The sequence below is a fragment of the Uloborus diversus genome, chromosome 3 (assembly GCF_026930045.1).
Source record: "Uloborus diversus isolate 005 chromosome 3, Udiv.v.3.1, whole genome shotgun sequence".
In the NCBI taxonomy this organism is placed as follows: Eukaryota; Metazoa; Arthropoda; class Arachnida; order Araneae; family Uloboridae; genus Uloborus; species Uloborus diversus.
This window is the reverse complement of record NC_072733.1, coordinates 37,511,500-37,532,841: the sequence shown is the minus strand read 5'-3', so window position 1 is coordinate 37,532,841 and position 21,342 is coordinate 37,511,500.

Below are 21,342 nucleotides of genomic sequence, written 5' to 3'. Positions count from 1 at the left end.
TAGTTACAGCCTTAAAAATATAGTAAGCTTTCACACATTTACCTCCAAAAAAATCCGCCTACTTTTCCCAGCTAACCATTTTGAAATCAAGTTTCATTAGTTTGGAATTGGCTCAATAAGAAAGCGGAATAAAATTTTAATTGTTGCTACAAAACATGAACAACGCAATATTAATAAGTTTTGGGAATTCACTCCCCTTTTACAGGTCATAGAAGAAAATAACGATGGATATAAAAGTTTAGTCAGACTGAAAAAACAATTTTTTTCCCTCCCAACCCATATGACACTGGAGGCCTCACTAAAACACTCACAGTAGCACAGCACCTACGCGGTCATGTGACAAATCAGAAAAAAGAAAATTATTCTATATTCACATAACTACCCCCTCGTTTGCAAGCCCCAGTCACCCCAACGTAGTACGAAGAAAAAATGATCGTCTTCATGGTTGCCCAAGTTTAACTTTATTTCATTTACTACAGATTTCCAAAGTTATAGGGAAGGGTGGTCCAAAGCGGGTAGGCCTTCGTAGCCCCCCCCCCCTCATGGTGTGTAAGCGGCGATGCATACGTATGTCGTGTTTATATGAACACCCTCCGAGTTTTACTAAGTACCAGCGAAGCAGCAATGAAGCGACATGGCTCAACCTGGCTTAAAATTTTAAAAAATGATACATTTCTAAAACAAAATGAAGTTTTGTAACTTGTGACTAGTCAGAGACCAGCTTATTTATTTTTTTCTATTTTTATTGTCAATAATATTACGTTATTCTGACAGCATCCAACAAACGACGATAGTCATTTAATTTGTTTCTTTCTTAAATTTAAGGTTATAATTATTCAAATAAAAAACGTGCCTTTGGGCGAAGCGGGTATAGGGTTTTGTCATATATTTATTTATAATTTCTTGACTCGTGTGCTGACTTAGATTTTCTATTTCAATAGGATAAGCATAACTTTAAAAGTTATTTTTTAGGATGGCAGTTAATTAGTCTATTAATTTAATCAGTTATTTCTTTATGTTTTATAAACAAATGTGTTGACTTTAAATTGGATAAGTACAACTTTTTTATATATTTTTATAATGGTAGGTAGCTAGTCAATTATTTTAGTCATTTATAGCTTCATATTTGATTGGCAAATGTACCAAATCACAATTAGTTAAGCTTACCCGCTTTGGGCTCCCTGGCAGGGCAAAGCGAGATTTTCAAATGTTTGTAAAGTTTGATAATAAATAAATATTTGGTTTGAAATAATACAAAAATCACTTTTTATTTTGAAGTTCAAGAACCCTGCTAGGAAAAAAACCGAGTTTGTTGCGATAAAAATCCAAAAAACTACAATTTTCGAGCGTTCTTCGAAAACCTACTCGCTTTGGGCCACCCTCCCCCATTATTGATTGAACTGATTTTAGTTCATTTTGTCACTTTCAAATGCTTAAAATTATTTGAATGTTTTATTGCTCAAACATGCTTTGCTTAGTGGGGAACATTTCAGCGGCGTATCTAAAGAGAGGATAGAGAGCATAATGGAGGATTTGGGGATATATAACCCACTCCGAAAATCGGGAATGTCTCAATTTTGAAAAAAAGAAAAAAAAAAAAAAAACTAAGCCATATCCCCCTCTTACATATAAACATATCGCAGCTCGTTTCCCCCGAAATTATTTTCTGGCTACACCACTGCAAACATGTTAATAAAATTGAATGACTTTCAATTGAAATATACAGGCATATTCATCTAAATATCTGCTAGCATTTCTTAAATACAAATGAATGAAAAGAATCGCAATAAATGATCCGAAAAATTGCATTGAAAAAATCAGATTTTTCTGTCGTATCTTCTTTAATGTGGATAGGTTTTTGAAAAATAAAGAAAACTATTCAGGTAAGAACGGAAGAATATCATAATCAATGTTTAGAAATGTTTTAAAAGGCTGAAGGGGTTCTAAAGGTTCATAATTGTTTTCAAATTTAGTATTTAGAATATTGGAAATTGGGTGTGTCCGTGAGAGAGAAAGAGACAGAAGACTAGAGAAAGGAATGTGCGCATTTTTGGGGAATGAATCTCAGTTTTGACGAATTTCAATATTGAACGAAAGACCATTTAATTATAAATTCCTTTCAAGCGAATTTGGAAACTAATTGTGAAACAGTCTTGTTGATTTTGATCTCAAATATTAGATTTTGAAAATCTAGCTCAAATATTAGCACAGATTTAGAATTTTTTCTTACTTCACGTGATCTTGAAAAGAGGAATAATGTTTTTAATGAGAATTTTGCACAAATTGATACTTAGGTTTCTGAGGCGATATTTAAAAGTGACAAAATAACGTAATAACTTATGATAAACCAACGTGTCGTCGAATTTCTCGTATGTCCTGACCTCAGATGCTCTTGTTACTTTTATCATTATTAAGTTAATTTGTACAATACTAAACATATTTATTGGCGAGAGGAGGAACCATTTTGAGGAATGCAAACATTACTGCTACAGTATGCAGATTGCATTGTTGTTGTTTAGATCGTATGATAATATGTAAATTTGCAAGATTGCTACCTTGGTCGTATCTATTTATTGTATTTGGTCGTATTTTTTAATATTGTTACTTTCGTCACATTTATTCGCCGTATATTGATCTTTATAATGTTGTATCTGCAAGTATCAGGCCAAAAAAATTCAAGCTCATGTTTTTCGGCTCTTGCTCTCTCAAAAATAAACACTTTTCACTGATATTGTCACAAAAATGTATGTTTTTAAGCAATTGTTTGGTGCATGAAACAATGTTACATCAAACAGCAAAAAATTTATTGAAGAGACCCAAATTTATTATTTTACTCATACAAACAAAAGTTAACAAGCTGAAGTTTTTTTCATTTGTCTTGTTCGTATATTTTATTCAGAATTGGCAATTTTTTATGTGTGTAAGATTCCGTGTTTAAACTTGTTCCTTTATTGGAGAAGGCATACTTCGGATATCCAATTTCTGGATCAAATCAGGCTGATCTATACTATTAAAACCTGTACGCGTCTGTTTGTATGTGTCTGAGTGTCTTTAACCCCATTTTTCCCGAACTGGCAATGTATACTAGGTCAATAATAGTACCGTTAAATACAGGACATCCAACGGAAGCGATTTCGCCCTGTCTGACCCCTCTAAACCTTAAGAATATTAAAGAATGTCCTAACACACTAAAAAGTATTAAAATCATCAATTTTCACCCACCACAGGTGGTGTTGAGCCAATGCGGGAGGCAACGGGGGTTGGCGAGCGAAGCGAGCAGAATCAGAAACCCCTAGTTAGATAAAAAGATTGATAAATTTAACTAACGTCCTGAGTTTCTCGTGAGGAACAGTTGATTATTTTCTCATTATTTTTCATTTACCTACATTACTCGCGTGAGGTGTTGTTTTGAATAGGCTATAGTAGGCACTTTCAATTTTGTTATGTAGCCACATTTTCAATTTTGTTATGTAGCCACATTTTCATTTTTAGCTGTCGCTTCACGTGAGATTTTCATTTTTTTTTTTAATGAAAGAAGAAGTTAACCTAACCAATTTTTCAGCCAAAACTTGAATGCAGATACTTTTCTCCTCACACAACTTTTTAGCGTTGTACTTTAAGATACTAAAAATGAAAATGTGGCTAGATAACTGAATTAAAATGTCTACTTACCACTTTCTACAAACTAAAACATTGAATTTTCACAAAAGTGGAAGCTTTCCTTTTCAGGAAATGTCGTATTCATTGGTATTAATTAACAGTAAATGACATAAATTTTTGAAATAGGAGTTTTTGAAAAAAAAAAAAATCAAAAAATGATTTTAAAAAAAAGCCAGTAACAAAAATATCGCTCACTCGGATCTACCGATTTTTTCCTGTCTCCAGAAAAGTTAATAGTACTAACACTTAGCTTATGTTTGAGACCACTTAAGTAGAAAAACACCGTATTTCTGAGGAAATTTATTTTCTTTTCCTTTATTGGTAATAATTAAAACTAATATTTGAACTCACTGCTGTTTACGTAATAATTGTTTGAACTTTATTTCAGTAAAAAAAATAATTAAAATACCTTTAATTTATTTTTCATACACTCTAAAAAAGGAATGGGTAGGTTAATTTACTTTTGCTGGTTTTATTTAAAAAGCCGTTCTAACACAACAACGAACTAAATTTATTGTAGATACGTACATCAGTTATTTGAGTGTTAGATGTATCGTCATTTTAAATGACCGCGTTTATATCGTGGCTTGCGGTACATAGCACTTTTTTTTTTTTTTTTGCTGTTTTTTGACAGGAGCGGTGTAACGAGGGGATACTATGAAGATTAATAACGGCTGTCATCTACTGCGTTGAGTTGAAAGTTTTTTAAATCGAAAACTTATTTTTTCAGTAATCGCTTTTCATTGATTTAGGAAAGAACATAGTCCTTGAAATGGATATTTTTCATCCAGACAAGAAAAGAAATTAAAAACGCAACAAAATCCAAAGAGGAAAGGAATTCAGTTAAATTCGGAGATTGAGACATGGTGAATAGGAAATTTAGAGAAACTCCACTCTGCGATACAATGAAAAATGGCGTGGGAGTTCAACGCACATAAAATCACGACATAATATTTATCTTTTAGATCAAAATATAAGTGTAACTATAAGTCCCAGGGTAATAGTAAAGTTATTTTACTTCATCATGTTTCTATAAACATAAAACTTAATATACTAGTAAACATCTAACTTACTATGGACTACACTCAGCTGAAAAAAAATTATATCAAACGGCCGTAGATTGTAAACTTATTTTTTCAGAGATCAATTTTCATTGATTTAGGAAAGCATCAAGTCCTTGAAATGGATATTTTTCATACAAACAAGGAACGAAATTAAGAACGTAACCAAATCCAAAGAGGAAAGGACTTCAGTTGAATTCGGAGATTGAGACATGCTGAATAGGAAATTAAGAGAAACTCCACTCTGTGATTCGACGAACAAGAGAGTGGGAGTTCGCTGAACGCACATAAAATCACGGTCTTTGAAGTATAATTAAGAGCTTCCCAATCTCATCCTTTTCATTGTGAAGTGTTCTTCATTACGTTGATGTAAAATCTTTTCCCTTTTTGTCATTTCAGCCAATGTAAAGATAAGCATTCAGAAGCATTGACTAAAATAGAGTTACGAGAAGGAAGAAAGCGTTGTTATATGGAATGGAATAGCATTGCAATCTTTTCAAATTTTTCTTTTGAAATAATCTTCGTTTGGAATGAAAGCATTCCAAAAAGCACGTTCTCTCTGTGACTTAAATGAATCGATTTAATTATATAATCTTAAATGCATTGAATGAAAAATGCCTGATAAAATACACTATAAATGAAGTAAAAATACATGACAATGCCTCTTTCAGCCATTGCCATGTATTTTTAGTTCATTTATAGTGCTATAACATGTTGTTGTGCAATTATTGTTTTTAAAACTTCATTTTCAATTTAATTTTTAGCGATAACGGACAGTTAAGAATATAGGAGCTGGGGGAAGGGTTCTACTCAAGGATCTTTGAACCTTTGAATCGACGATCTACCGTTTCCATCTCATATTCCAGCACAATTTTCACATGATGCTTTATTTTCAAAAGGCGATCTAATTTTCAAAACTAATAGTTACATATTACGCATTGAGAGTTAGATTAGGTTAAAATATTTACTCCCACTATAACAACGGTGTTATACAAAAACTTTACTGTAACGATCTTTTAAGTGTAATAGTTGTTAATAGCTTAATTGTATAGTTATTATTGAGAGAAATCTTTCCTATGTGCGCTACCCAAATATACACAATCTCTCAGACTCTATAAAGGGAAATTGCGCAAATTCATACATGGTTTTGTTAAAACGGTTGCATTCCATTAAAGCATAACAGTAAAATAGCAATGAAAATGCTTAACCAATTAATAATCTTACAATTATTCATGATCAGTTTAGCAAAACACTGACAACTAGAGTTTTTTTTGGCGACATTTGCATGAAGAAAAAATCGTTCGTTTCTGTTTTCTTAAAGTTTAAAAATATTTAAATTTCACTTTCCTTGAAGTTGAATCTGACAATTTGTCCACCAGTGGTAAATCAGCTAGCTCTATTCAGAAAGCACTTAAACCTCCCTACGCGCGTGCTTTGGATTTGAACACGAGCAAGCGCGTGTCATACTTTTTACGATAGCCACTTTAATTCTTTCTTTTTGCTCCAAGAAATTTCAGGATATTGTAAATCATAATAATAAGCTTGTTAAAAAAAGAAATGAATCTTGTTCTGACATTCAAATAAGAGAGGAATTTGCATTTACATACTAGCAAAATTGTTTTGTTTTTTTAGTTTTTGTCATACATTTTGCGCTATCACGAGCGCTGGATTAAACTAACAAGTTAACCTACCCAAGTGTGAATCACCGATTGGAATAAAACTTTGCACATCAACAAAACACTTAAAAATATTGAACCGGTGTTTTTTTATATCGGCAACAAATACCTTTAAGAGGGTGAAATTTACCCCTAAATATTGGCTAGTTGGGAATTAGAGGGTACAGTGCATATTTTTATTTTAAATTTTAATTACAAAAATTAAAATAATTAATGACAATTTCAAAAAACTAAACAAACTAAAGTTGATGTGTTTCAGGATATTTCTGAAAATACTATTTATAAGGGTAAATCATCCCACGCAATCTTTCCCTTTCGCGCGACTATGAGCAATTCCAAGTCAGAAAAATCACCTTCTTGATATCACTATTTCCGATTTCAATAAAATTTGGCTTGAAGGACACGTATGAGACGATAAGTAAACCTGCCAATTTTTTATTTTTATTTTTAAAATTGTTCGAAATATAAGCCAGTAAACAAACTCAAAATGTGCGAAAAAAATGAAAAGTGTGTTCTTACAAATGACTAACTTCTCTTCTAATTATAGTAGAACGAAAATTCAAAAAATATTGTAAAGCTAAAAAATTGAAATTTTTATTGATATATAACATGACCTTCTTACGATAGATTTTAGTTTTAGGGTCATTCACCGTGACGGGGTAATATTGCGAAGGATGGTTTACCCCTATTAATAGTATTTTCAGAAAAATCCTGAAACACGTCAACTTTAGTTTTTTCAAATTTCCACTCATTATTTCAATTTTTGTAATTAAAAATTTAAAATAAAAGAATGTATTGTACCCTCTAATTCCAACTATCCACTATTTTGGGCGAAATTTCACTCCGTTAAAGGTGTTATTGCCGATAAAAAAAAAGCATGCGTTCAATATTTTAAAATGTTCTATAGATATGCAAAGTTTTATTACAATCGGTGATTCACACTTGGATAGGGTTACTTGTACACTGTAAAAAGATTCAGAAACGTTTCTGGAAATTAATGGGCAGCTGATGTGCCCAATTTTTGCCAGTAACATACTTTGCAAAAACCAGAAATGTTTTCTGCAAAAAATCAGTAACCTTCCTGAAATTATTCTTGAATCTTTTTAAAGAATATTGAGATCACATCGGTTAAAACCATTCCATAGAGTTCATAGGAATCCAGTAGTTTAGTTACGATTGTTTAGCACCTTCCAGAGTTATTGACAAAGTTCCAGAAGCATCAATTGCCAAAGCAGAATTGCAAGTAAGAACCAGGCATCTTGCCTTGCAAAGCCTGTAGCTATCCAGAGACTTATTCGCTCTCATAAGGAGCTTAGCCAGTCTGGACGAGCCGCAATCGAACTACAGACGATACACTTATTAAATACACTCTGTAAATATTAAAACTGGCAGCTATAAATGTTTATCACTTGAGTGAGGAGTCTGCATTTGTGTTACTTGAAGCAATTCAGGAAACTTTCTTGCAAAGATACTTGATTTTACGGGGAAATAGGTGAAAACCAGTGAAATCCCGCAACGTTCCACGGAAATAATCCGTAACGTTTCGGAATTTTTTTACAGTGTAAGACTAGATTAATGTTATTGATCCGGGTGTTCACTGTTTATTTGTCCCCATGTAAAGTGATTTTTCTGTTTTCACTCTAATTTCTGTTTCTCTTTTCCAGTGTCTCAAATCGAAAGTATTAAAAAAAAAAATCTTCAGAAAAATTTCGGTCATCTTTTGTGCATCTATAACGCTCTTTGGTACCCAAAAGTATTTACAGTGGCTCCCAAAAGTGTTCGTACACCTACGACTTTCAATGAAATAGGCCATTATGCATTGATTAGAGTTAATATTTCGGAATAAGTATTTTATTATAAGATCTATGATCTATTTTTAACAAAACTACATGAAAATTTTTAATAAAGCATTAAAATATAATTTTTAAAAAATCAAAAACCAAATATTGCCGGAAATTTTATCTCACAAAAGTCTTCGTACACTTTGAAAAAATGTCAAAAAATTGGTAAATAATCTAACTTTTTACAAAGTTATTATTTAGTACAATATCCTGCAGTATCAACAACAGCTTTTAAACGTCTGGGAATAGATTTGATTGTTTTTTCTTTCTTTTTTGTGCAATTTCTGAGTAAGTGTTCAGCAGCACTTCGAGTCTTACTGTTTCTAGTTCGCTTTTCATTTCAATGAAACGCGAACTGTATTTTCATACTGTATTTTCATAATCTAGCCACCAGATATCTCTAAATATGTTCCATTAAGTTTAAATCTGGCGATTGAGGAGACATTTCTAAGCTTAAGGACAATTTTAGAGGCACCAAACGCAAACGTGTTCTTCTTATCGTTATCTCGATAAAAAGCAAAGTTGTTTCCGATTACCAAATTTTGGGCTAATAGTTTAAAATTGCTTTTTAAAATAGTTAAATAAACATCATGATTAAGTATTTCATCAAAAAATTCCAAATTTCCAAGTTTGGATGCTGTAATGCACCCTCACACTAAAACACCTTCACCTTCCTGATTAACTGAGCCAACTAAGTTCTTCAGATTAAATTCCTGATTTTTTCTTTTATTTACAATTATACAACAATTTAACCCAAAATGTTGAATTTATTTTCATCTATAAGTAAGACGTTGTTCCAAAACGTTTTGAGCTAATTTATCATTGATTTTACGACGGAAAGGGTAAGTTTACTGTTTTTCGCACGAACAAGAAAATTTCTGCGGGAAGAGGTCCTCCTTAATCCAGCTAATCAGAGAATTTGGCGAACAATTTTAGGTGAAAATTAAACGTAAAATGTTTCATTCAATTCTGCAGAAACTTTTTCAGCCCTCAAATGTGTATTTTTCATATTTTTTTTAACTGTAAACCTCCGATCACGCTTTGTTAACTTTGCCAGTTGACCTTTTCTTACCTTGTTTTCGATCCGATTCTTGTCTTTAAAGCCTTTTATCAAGCACTTCACTATAAAATGGTATAAATTAACTAATTTAGAGACATTTCAAACCAATTCATGGCTGCTGTGAGGGAAAAAAATCAAATTTCGAATCGTGTTTGTTGTTTTCTACGCATACCTGCCATTTTAAAATAATAAGCAGAATATTAGGGAATAAATAAACAAAAAAAGTAAAGGCAAATGACTTTATAGTGTCATTACAATGCAAAAATAATGAAAAAAACCACATATGATAATTTTAATCATGATTTATTCGAAAATATTTCAGTGTACGATGACTTTTGTGGCGTATTTTTTCTCTGTCTCATCGTTTTTTGACAAATTTCAAAAATACAATTTGCAATATTTTGAAAAAATCTACTGGGTTTTATTCAGAATGGTATAGGAATGGTGTGAAAAAAAATTGGACTTCATATTCGAATTCAGTTTTGCGTTATTTTGGTTTTACTACAAAATTTCAAGGTGTACGAACACTTTTGGGAGCCACTGTATTTATTTCTTAACTCTATCATATTTTATCCTTCGCAATCTTTTTATCCTTTCTATCTTGATTGTTACGACTGCAAATAACAAATTAGATTACTGACTAGATATTAAAACATCACACCTTACAGCTTGTATCTTTTAATGCCTAGAAAATAATCCTTCGTATTTGCTTACGAATTATACCACTGAAAATCCCTGTAACTGTTTATGTTTAGAGTTAACACTTAAATGAATTAGCTTTCTTATTACAATGTGAATGAAAAACTTCAGTTGATGAAGCTAATGAGTAGAACGTGTTTCGTAATTGAATTTGGAGTGACAAGGTACGGGCAAATTCCTCTGTCATTAGGCTCCTCCAAAGCGTGAAATGTTTTTATTTAATCACGAAGCAATATGATCCGAAAAGCAAATAGACGGAAGGTCAAAGTGGTTAGAGTGTTTTCCTAAAAGTTCCTGAAGGTGGTTGAAAAGCAAACAGAAAAAAATACTTTTACGGTAATTTTCACAGAAACTTCTGGAAAATGTATTCGTATAAGTTGAAGTATATTATCATCGAAATTTAAGGAGTTATTTATAGTTATAATTTTTTCAATACATTTGCAATGGTGTGGCGTTTTTACGCATATATACTTGCATTTTATTCCCGGAGTTTTAAACTTTGGCTTTTATGTTTTATTATTTACAAGGAACCATTATGTATAATAAGGAGTACCAAATTTCTAAAAAAAATATTGTTGTACTTGAAAATAGTGATTTATACGCGTTACGGGCGTGACCGTACAATGATGCCTGCAGCACGTACAAATAATTAATTTTTAAATACAAGAAAACAGTTTAGAAAGTTGATACTTCATAATAGTAAACCTCGTTAAGTCGGCACTCAAGGGACCAAAAATTCTTGACCGCATATGCGGAGTGACTACTTATGTGGAGTGGGAAATTTTGGAAGAAAAAAAAGCCTTACAAATACTTTCATGAATAGCAGTAGAATTCTGTGAGAAAACAAAAGCTTATGTAATCAATGTCTATAAATTAGTGAAAATTTAAAAGAGGGGAAAAAATACTAGTTATAGTTACTTTGTTTTATTTTCTCTTACTTATACATTACTTTATAATGACTAATTTTAAATTACTTACGGTACATTAAAACAATTCATCAATGTTGACTGATGAACAGGCCCGGCTCTCTTGAGGGAAACGACCTAGGCGGCCGCTTAGGGCGGCAGATTTCAGAGGCGGCAAATTTCGAAATGGAAACATTTGTATGAATATCTGTATCAGAACCATAAGATTAACTGCTTCAATGCCAAAAAATAATAATTATTATTATTATAATTTAGAGTGTGTACCAGTGCCTGGATATGCAAAAACATCGGAATTTAACGAGAAATTCAATTTAAGTTTAGAGGCGGCCAATTGATTGATTTAAAGGTCTTTTGAAAACATTAATATATATTTCAGTAGCCCAACTAAGCTCAATAGCAACTATCTAGGAATGATACTATTTTAATTTTAAAAAAAAATGCGAAGATTACATTTTGCATCTTCAGACATCTAACTTTCTATCTCGCATATATTTACCTTCTTTCTTATTTATTTTTTAACAATAAAATTAGCTTTCCCTAAATGACGATATTGTTCACAATATCGTCACCGGGGGGCGGGGGGGAGACCGTGGTTAGTTGTTACAATTTTTTTCAATATTTTTTTACGTTAAACTATTTCAAGTATTTACATGTGTGAAACTTTAAAATGCATCTAGATTGTTTAACATTCATAATATATTTTTTAAAAAATGATTAGAAGCCACTACTCCAAAATATTTCAAGTCTTTTGAATATATGTACAATGTAACAACTTACCTTACCACGTGGCTGGTTGTTATACTATATGGGGTTAGTTGTTACAAGATATATATATATATATACATAATATATATATATATATATATATATATATATATATATATATATATATATATATATATATATATATATATATATATATATATATATATATATATATATATATATATATATATATATATATATATATATGTAATATATATATATATATATATATATATATATATATATATATATATATATATATATATATATATATATATATATATATATATATATATACATATATATATATATATATACATATATATATATATATAAGTGGTAAAATGAATCTTATTCATTTTGTGGTTTATTCTGTAACAATTAAAAAAATTCTTACCCACGCAAAAACTTCTTTTCTTTACAGATTCACTTCATTAATGACTTATTCTGATAAACTATCATCATCATGATCATTGTCCGCGCGCGCGCGAATTAAAATTTTTACAAGCATATAATTTATCAAACTTAGCACATCGGTCATGTGCCCATTCGTCACAATTACAACATTGAAGCCATTTAGTTGTTTTCTTTTTTTGAGCAATCACGATTGCTTTTTGTTCTCATTTGACCGTTTTTGGTGTCCGTGCCTTTTTCAACTTGGACCAGAAGCCACTGCAGCACCACCGCCCACCGTCCTCTGCTGGCGGCGCAGAGGACGGTGGGCGGCGCGGCACGACTGCTCCGGTTTTGAGCTATCCGCTTCTCCTGGTCGGAGGCGTCTATGTCCTACATACACGCACATTCACACACATACACACAGGACTTCACACACATACACTCACACACGCCTACGTGCATACATACAGGTCTACGCACACACACAACTATGCACACGTAACCGTCCAGGAGGAGAGCCAGACTTGGGACAGGAGCCGTTTCTAGAAACAATAACTCCAATGAGTAGGGTCCTGTCTCAGTTCGTGATTGCGAAAAACATAATTTGAATTCAAAATTTCAGAATTCAAATTAATTGTTTTTTTTTTTTTTTGGATTCTGAGTACGGTTTAGTGCACTCTATGCGGAACCAGTCTTCATCATCTTCATCCGAAGAATCTGACGGACGCACTGTTTGGACACTTTTTGCACTTTTTTTTTTTCTTTGTGTATGTTGGTTCATGGCTACCTGCAATCAGGTAGTCATGGTTGGTTTCTTCTCTGTTAGAGACAATTTTCTTTTCACAGATTTTTGTTTCCCAGCTTCGGTTTGAAAAACATTTTTTACTGGTGTATCTGTTAAAGTGGCGCTGACCTATGGTTTCCGCTTGCGGACCGTCTTCACTTCTGCGCTGTCTACAGCATTGGAGAAAGACCTTCGTTCGAATAATACATTGTTTATTATCATTATCATTGTTGTTATTATTATTTATTCAACCATACATATTAAACAATAAATTAAATCATAGAATGAAAGATATCAAAATTATTATTATTATTATTATTATTATTATTATCTTCATCCAACTACAGTGTTTTACACGAATTAAATCATGCAATGAAACAGATAAGAAATACTACTTACCGCCATGTTCACCTTACTGCAGAACCTCTATATTGTCATGAAATTTATTTCGTGTTGATCGACTGCCTTTCGTAATGAACTACCTGCCATTACTTCTTTATCCTCCTCCAGGTATGTTTCTTTAGGTGTTTTGCCATTGCCCGTCTTGTTTTTATAGTCTCCCCCCCCCCCCCCGCCATATCATCTTTAAAAAGAAAACATAGTATTAAATTAAAACTTGCGTGGGGAAAGTTGTTTCTTGTAACAACTAACCCCAACAAAACTGTAACAACTTGTCACATATGACGCCACTCCAAATCTTGGCACATATTACTGGTATTATATCTTTGTACAAAAGTTTTAAATATGTTAGCACTTACCTGAAAATGTAGGCTTTCACGTGGTATAGAAATCAATCCGTTATCTGCAACGGCTTCGTCACAAACAGAAAAATAACAGCGGAAAGAAAAATTACTTCCAAACTCAAAACACCGTTTTCCATGAGCACTCTCCCTGCTGCTGACTTCAAGCATTGCAGTGACAGTCACGGAATGCAGATGGGTGAGTGCTATCATCTAGTGCAAGGAAAGTCAGTTTCCACTGGCGGTTAATTTCAAATTCGAATGTAACAACCTACCCTGTGTAACAACTAACCCCGGTCTCACCTACTACTTGACTGATGCACCTTTTGAAAAATTATTAATTCCTGAAAATAATATCTCTATAAATCTAGCTCTATACATCTTTATGTGTCCATTTATGTATCACTCCCCATCTTGTATATTGTCGATTGGCAGATCTTCTGGATTTTGAGGACATTTTCGCAAAGGAAGGACGGGAAGAATAAGTGTCAATTTGAGTTTAAATAGTGCGCCTGTGAGAATTCTTCGAAATTTAAGTCCTTAAAAAAAATTTTTGAAAAAAAAAATAGAACCGACTTCAAAATTGCTCTAAAAAGTGAAAAATAATTTTATTCTTTAAACACCATCGATAATGCTTTTAAACATAATTTTTGAAGTTGGCGCAAAAACAAAACGTAAAATCCAGTGTAACCACTCTTCGTTCATATTTTTTTTCAGAAAAGCATCCAAAGTTACGAACGAAACATTTATATCGCTATTCAAATATGCTGTCATCAATGCATAATGTATGTGATAGTGAAGAAACTGGTCCTGGTTAAATTTATAGTTGTATTTGAGTTATGGCTGTGAATGATTTTATCTATCGTTTTTGCGCCAACTTCAAAAATTATGTTGAAAAGCATTATCGATGGTGTTTAAAGAATAAAATTATTTTTCACTTTTTAGAGCAATTTTTAAGTCGGTTCTATTTTTTTTTCAAAATTTTTTTATTTCATTCTTTTTAGTGTAAATGTAGGTATTTCAGAAATAATAAGAAGTTACCATCACGAAACTTCACATTTTTTTCTTAAAAATGCTCCATACTAAAAAAAAAAACTATTGACACGCGTTAAACTTTAAGCGATTGGCACTAAAAACTTATCTTTGTTCCTCTCAGGAAATCATGCGTAGTTAATTTAATTATAACTATTTAAGTATTACGTTTTTCCTAACTAATTTACATTCCACAGCATCTAAGTTGCTCATGATGCAATCCTGTATTTTCTTACTTAACCCCGATCATCTGTTATCGGCATAGATGATAACGATAAAAATACTGCAGAGTAGTTGAGTCAAATCTAATGGTAGCATTGTGAAGGCGAAGCAGATCCTAATTACTGCATCACCTCCCTTCCTGGTTAGGTTTACTCCTACTATGGAGCAATAGCACTGAAGAAAGGAAGATTTTGATAATTCACATAGGGTTACTATAAATCAGAGGGTTACTAAAATAAAATTATTTACGCCAAAAATGAGACGACAGCGCCAGATTCCACATTATCGAAATATCCCCTGAAGAAATTTGATGCTTGCTGCAGAGAAGCCTTCATTCAAAATTATCATTACAATTACTATTATATGGCACCAAACTTTTATAACAATGAGTTTCATATAGTCGCGTAGATGAAGATAACGAAGACAATGTGAAAGCCAAATGAAGCGAATGCTCGTTAGTCTCAACTCGAGATCTTTATTCAGAACCACGAATGAACGAGAAAATACGGGAAACAGTAGGAACGAAATTTTAGTAAAATTCACTTTGTCCTAGTCGGGATTTGAACCCGGGTCGCTCGTGTGGGAGGCGAGAATTCTACCACTGAGCCATCGTTATCCACGGATAAAAAGTGCGAACTTCGCTACAAAATCATTTAATAGGGAAATTGCATAAAATTTACTGTTTTTTGCCCATAACTTTTTTTCTAAAGAACAAATATGGTCAAACAAAGTAATGGGACCTAAGTTGAGCCATCCCCTATCCATTAAAAAAAGAATCATCAAAATCGGTTCACTAGGTGAGACGCTATGAGTGGACAAACAAAAAAAAAAAACATACATACGGTATGAATTGATTAACCGCCTCCTTTTTGAAGTCGGTTAAAAAGTAAAGTTATCATTTGTCACCTCCTAGAGAAGGGGGAAGAGTAATGACCTCCATGATAGCTGATAATATGATGCATAATTATCCACGGATAAAAAGTGCGAACTTCGCTACAAAATCATTTAATAGGGAAATTGCATAAAATTTACTGTTTTTTGCCCATAACTTTTTTTCTAAAGAACAAATATGGTCAAACAAAGTAATGGGACCTAAGTTGAGCCATCCCCTATCCATTAAAAAAAGAATCATCAAAATCGGTTCACTAGGTGAGACGCTATGAGTGGACAAACAAAAAAAAAAACATACATACGGTATGAATTGATAACCGCCTCCTTTTTGAAGTCGGTTAAAAAGTAAAGTTATCATTTGTCACCTCCTAGAGAAGGGGGAAGAGTAATGACCTCCATGATAGCTGATAATATGATGCATAAAAATTAAGCATACTGAGGATTTTGATAAATACTTTTAGACAAGAGCTTTTTTAACTGGTGCATTTTCTGAAACTGAATCGATTATTTCAGAAAGTCCAATGGATTTCCGTAGGACTTATGACCTTTCTGAAATAATCGATTCAACTATAATTAGCGGCAAAATGTAACGGCATGCGTTTATAAATATAAAATTAGAGAGGGGAAGGACATTTATTTGTGTTCAATAACAAATACATGGACAATCAAGTTTAGTAACAAATGAAAGACATTTCAGATAAGTTTTTACATTTAAGAGTCAAATTTCCTCACTTTTTAAGAAATCTTCCATTTTACTGTAGCTACGATTTCGTAATCTTTAAGCAGTTGACTCCTCTCTCATGTTTCCTATGGAAACGGTCTGTTTAAAATATCACAACCTTCAAAATAGTCAAGATCGTAAAGATTGATCAATGTAGAGCACGCAAAGCCTGGTCGCTAAATTATCTGCTGGATTACCCAGTCTGTGCTTAGATTTCCTGCTGATGTTGTTTTTACGAAGAAATGATGTTAAGTCGTACTTTTTTGCGGCTGGAAATCTCACAAGAAGTAAAGGGTCATCGACCGCTTTAGCAAATGCAGCCAGTGAAGTACTGTAATCAGACGAAAATTTTAAACTTTTAGGTATCAGGAAAATTTTTTCGGCCGCCAGTCAAGTTATTTCTCAGATAAGCTTCAATAGATTTCCCTCCTCCCGCTGGTTTTGAAAAGATTAGTCACCAAGGCATTTTTTTTTTTTTGGTCGCCCAAGTGATCTGGTGTGTGTGTGTGTGTGTGTGTGCGTGTAGATGTGTGTATGTGTGTATGTGTGTGTGCGTGCAGATGTGTGTATGTGTGTGTGTGTGTGTGCGCGCGCGCACGCACCTGAGATAGTTTTTAAAAGTTATATACATTTAAAAAATATTTTCAAAAACATTTCTTTGGTTTTACTATCGAGCTTTATTTTAATCTGTGTTTCTTGTTCTTTTTTGTTTGATTTTCTTAGAGTAGGTCTCTACGTGTCAATTAAATTTAATTACATGAAAAAGTGGAGTTTTCAAAGGCCAAAATAATGATATAAATTATAAAAAGAAATGTATGCTCTAATTCATTTTATTTGCTTTGCTAACAACTTTGATTAGGAATCTGTGAATCAGAATGCGAAAACCTCAAACAATCAAAGTATTGTCCGATTTCTACGAAAAGGCACTTGACTCCTCCCTCGTCACGTGGTATCCGATTGTTCTATTTCGCTGTTTTCGGCAGAATGTATATTCGGATCACAGCATTTTTTTTTTGTAAAAGCAGCCGTTTTTAAAATGTAAGAATAACTAAAATGACAACTGACAAGTGATGTAAAGGATACTAAGACTTTTTTGCACATTAAAATGCATGCCCAAGTTAAGGATGTCTGGTTTTGTTTCCTTTAGAAGCGCGTGGATTGCTTACCCATCAACCCCGCGTAAAATGAAACTTTGCGATCAAGGAGGGCGTGGTGAAGGTCCTTCTCGTGAAAAACGGACAAAACTTGTCTCAGAGATGGATGTTCACCAAAACAGAATTAAAAAAAGGATCCGTTAGAAGCGATAAGTATAAAAAAGAGGGAAAATAGGATTGCGTCCTTAATTAATGCTTTTTTTTTTTTTAAAGATTTATCTTTCTTTAAACTTAAGCATCCATTTTTGTGAAATACTTATGATGTATTGTAGTTAAAATTGTCAAAATGATTAGCTCTTGAAAGTCATCTATTAGAAAACTAATATAAAAGAATATTTATTTCAATGAAGTGACTGGGAAATCACGCTAAAAGTTTCTTCTGTCACGTGGTTCGAGTAATTAACGAGGATTTGATCTCTATTCATATATACATTGCACTTCAGTACAGCAGTTTTCATAATTATTATTAAAAGCATCAAAGATTTATACAGAAAGATTAAAATAAAGAAGGGTTATAAAAATTTACAAAACACGGAGTTAAAGTTAGATTTGAAAAAAGTGTAGCATCAATTTCACTGTTTCCTTTACAAATGAAATCGTGTACAAGAGATTTTTTTCAATAGAAATATCTCGATAATAGGAATTTCTTTAAAAAGATGTAATCTAGAAGAGCAAATATTTTAATTCGGAAAAAAAATTAATCCAATAAGATCACGAAAACTAACTCAATAGTGACTTTCAATTAAGCCATTCTTAATGACGTGCTAAAATTAGTATTTCTGATCTTCAGCAAACACTGAAACTTTTCTTTGAACAAAATTGGATCATTTTTGAAATAGTCTTTTCAAATGGAAGGGGGAAAAAAAAGTTCGTTAATGAAAATTTCAAGAAAATCATAAGGCATAAAAGATTCTAATGATGTCATATAATGCTTAAATTTAAGCATAATATTCTAAATGAAAAGAAGCTTGGAGTAGATTATTAGCAGGAAAAAGAAAAAAAAAATGCTTTCATTTTCTCCAGAATTTCAAATAATATTTTTTGTTTTCCAATTTAAAGTGAGTTCTTTTCTCTTTTTGATAAAGTATTGGATTCGTGATGTTATTCGTTTTAAGTTGACGGATTTAAACATTTTTATAGGTGCTGAATACATTTTGACTATTTTCAGAAAATGTCTGGCAGCGTTTGTAGGTCTCCAAGAAAGTGAAGAACCTTTATGTAGGCACTGAATCCCGAAAAGGAGAACGAAATTGCGTTCACCAACGGACCGCGTTAGGAACTGCTGATGATTATGTTTGGGCTCCACTTTCTCCAACAGATGTGGCGCAATCGAACGTCTTTCCTGGACGTAATATCTCAAATTATGATGTACGAATTCTCCCCTCCCCTCCCCCAAATAGTATACAGCTGAATCTTGTTGGGAACTTGTGATAATTAGTTCCTAGCGCCAAACGCTATTAGGAGGTGACGAAGTTGAGCTCTTTTGCTTGCAAGTCTGACTTTTATAACTACAAAATAACGCAATGATTCAAACGAAAATTGAGATACAAACTTAGTTTGATGAAACCTCGTGCTGATAGATTTTGGCGTCAATCGTTCAAAAAGTCTGGCAAAAATCAAGCTTTTTTCTTGTTGAACGAGACTGCTATATCTAAAAAATAATGCAGGGGCTGAAGCAAAAATTTATGTACAGATAAACTCGATAGGAGATGTCAGTAATTGAGCTAATCGTTTCAAAAATCGATAGTTTTTTCGGTAAGCGTGACCATCAAATCTCAAAAAGCACTGTAATTATTTAACTGGAAGTTGGGATACAGATGTACCCTAATCGGCTCAAGGAAATGATAATTGGTATTGAGCAGATTTTGAAGCTTATCGCTCCAGCTGAGAGAGCAAGCAATCGAACATTATTCCCGGAAAGCGTGCTCATCAGAGGTGTTTAGTGTTTATTCATTTTTTTTTCTAGTAAATCATGATCCCGTTTCTGTTTAAGGGTCCAGTACAGGTGCCCAACCTACGGTCAGCGTAGCAGATGTGGCCCACGAAGTCGATCTATGTGACCCATTATTTTGTTCAATCGTACGAATGGAAATTTCATAATCATGGATCAATTTCATAAATAAAAAATATTCCGAAACCTTCCAAAACAACAGATATTCTTCATTCCATATAACGAATGATTGTCGGGAATTTGAAACGAAATCGTTAGAAATTGGTTTATCAACAACAGATAGAAACTTCGTTTTAATAAAATAAGCATGTAACAATGTTAACCATAGTTCTTGTTATTTTTTTTTCCTTTTCCCAATTTTCTCATGTTATCCATCTATCTATCTATCTATCTATCTATCTATCTATCTATATATATATATATATATATATATATATATATATATATATATAATATATATATATATATATATATATATATATATATATATATATATTTTTTTTTTTTTTTTGAAATATGTTTCAATTTATATTTATTTTAGCCCGCGAGATTAATCTTATATGAGGTGCGGCCCTCGGGTGACGGGTGAAAGAGGGGAGCACCACTGGTCTAGAAAAGAAGTCCTTCTTGATTCAGTTTAATACTAATATTAGGCCACATTTTTGCCTAATTCTCCACAAACGAAAATGAATTTTTCAACATTGTGTGTTAGAAAATACAAAATTTATGTGCTTATTATTAGCCGAAAAATCAATTTAAGAAAACAATAAATTGTACCTTCAATTCATAATACCTTGCCGTAATAAAATGTGTTCGAATTAAAGAAGAAATGACACCGGTTCATAAATAAATCACCCTTTTTAGCCACCCACATACAACAGATCAGTTAAAAAAAAAATAAGAGAAAGAAAGAAAGAAAAGGGAATAAAATGAAGTAATGTTCTTTTCTTTATTTCAAAGTATTCTCGTCTTTAAAAACCAATATCGTCTCAAAAATACAACGCAGACAAGTGTAAACATAAAATGAAATTCAAATTCAAGTAATGTCGAGGTTTTTAAAAAAATCTAATCGAATCGCTTCGAATCGTTTCATATGGCATTCCACTCTTTAAAAATTTCAAAGGAAAAACATTATGAAGAAGAATAAAAAAAAAGTACACGCTCATCTGGTTACCAGACGGACGCTCTACCAATCGGTCACAGCGCAAGTTAAAGTTATAAATTTAACCAAAACACTGTGTCCGAAGCTTTTAAACAGGGTTCTTTTTTTTTTGACAGAAGAAACAATTTTTGACCGTGAGTCTATTTTTCGTCATTAGCCTGCTCGATAAGCTTTAAAATGAGGGGTAAATCAAGGAAATTGATCAAGAATTAAGGAAGATCCCGCGTAGCGACAAAAAACAGGCTACAGGAATAATATGTAAGGATATATATATATATATATATATATATATATATATATATATATATAATATATATATATATATATATATATAATATATATATATATATATATATATATATTTCAATTACATTATTCACTTTTTAACAAATAATGAACTTCATGTTAAAAGTTACGTGTTATAACTTATTTACTTATACAAAATGAAATCTATACATTGGGTGTAAAATATTGATAATGTGAGCTAGTGTAAATACTCTAAAAAATTTCACCGTAAAAATGTACCACTTTTTTTTTTCTTTTTTTACAGAAAAAAATTGCTGGCACCGTGGCTGCCATCAACTTTGCTGTAAATGCTACA